Source organism: Trichomycterus rosablanca, unplaced genomic scaffold, assembly GCF_030014385.1.
Source record: "Trichomycterus rosablanca isolate fTriRos1 unplaced genomic scaffold, fTriRos1.hap1 scaffold_168, whole genome shotgun sequence".
NCBI lineage: Eukaryota > Metazoa > Chordata > Actinopteri > Siluriformes > Trichomycteridae > Trichomycterus > Trichomycterus rosablanca.
Window position 1 is genome coordinate 2,831 of NW_026946996.1, and position 1,061 is coordinate 3,891.

Below are 1,061 nucleotides of genomic sequence, written 5' to 3' on the forward strand. Positions count from 1 at the left end.
TTTATAATGTATCAATTGTAACAGTATCAAATAATAAAACATTATAAAAAATTATAAGTTTATGCGTTTCTGTCAAAACAAAACAAAAAAGGTATGTAAACAAAACTGTTTGAGCGTAAATAGGGCGTTACTGACATTGTAACACGGACAGACTAGCCTTATGGTTGATGCTGCAACGAATTTTACCGTAATTTCATCTTTTCAGATTGCAAAATGATCATAATGTTTGTGAACTGGAGAATGTGGGCATCGATCCCACTACCTCTCGCATGCTAAGCGAGCGCTCTACCATTTGAGCTAATTCCCCTTACACAAAACTTTCCTTTACCCTTTGTAAATTGTAATGTACTAACAGAGTGTTAATGCTGCATTATAAAGTGAGGGTGCAACATGTTTAAGCTCACGTACTGTTTTCTATATTATGCGTTGTTTTTCATTAAAATGTTATGTGCATTTATATGTGGCAAAATAAAAAAAATCCATAAAAATCAAATTGAGTTAGCAGAGAACCTTAAATTATACTAAATGGTTCTTCAAGTAGAAACAGTTCTACCAAGAACACCTAAAAGAACCCTTAAGAAACACTTCTTAGTGCTACATACATCAGTTGTATTCCACACAGGTCAGCATGCGATGAAACTTTATTCATATTATGTCATCTAGTGGACAATTGAATAGCCTACAACGAGCACAAACAGGGTTTGAGTTCTTAATGAATAATAATTAATCTTAATAAATAATCCAGTCAGTTAAAAACCCAACAAGAAGGCTGTACCTAATACACTCAGACTAGAGAAAACACACCCTAACATGCTAGTGCCGTTACAGTGCTAAGAATGGTCCACCCAAAAACATTATTTGGTCAGTTGGAGATCTCATATGGGGCTCCCTTTCTATTGATTTTTGGTTTACAGCCTAGTGACAAAGGGTTACAGTAAGTACATTTACAATACATAATAATGTGAAAAGATTAAGCAGTTTACGGGTTCGAATCCCACTTCTGACATCTCAAGCTTTATACGAAGTTACTTCTTTAGAGGACACAGCCATCAGGGAATACA

At 34.8% G+C, this 1,061-nt stretch overlaps 1 non-coding gene across 1 annotated transcript; it reads right to left on the bottom strand.

Moving 5' to 3' along the window:
• Positions 1 to 234: 234 nt before the first annotated feature.
• Positions 235 to 307, bottom strand: trnaa-agc (transfer RNA alanine (anticodon AGC)). The gene has a single exon. It is a non-coding gene; the product is annotated as a tRNA-Ala (tRNA).
• Between the last annotated feature and the right edge of the window lie 754 nt (positions 308 to 1,061).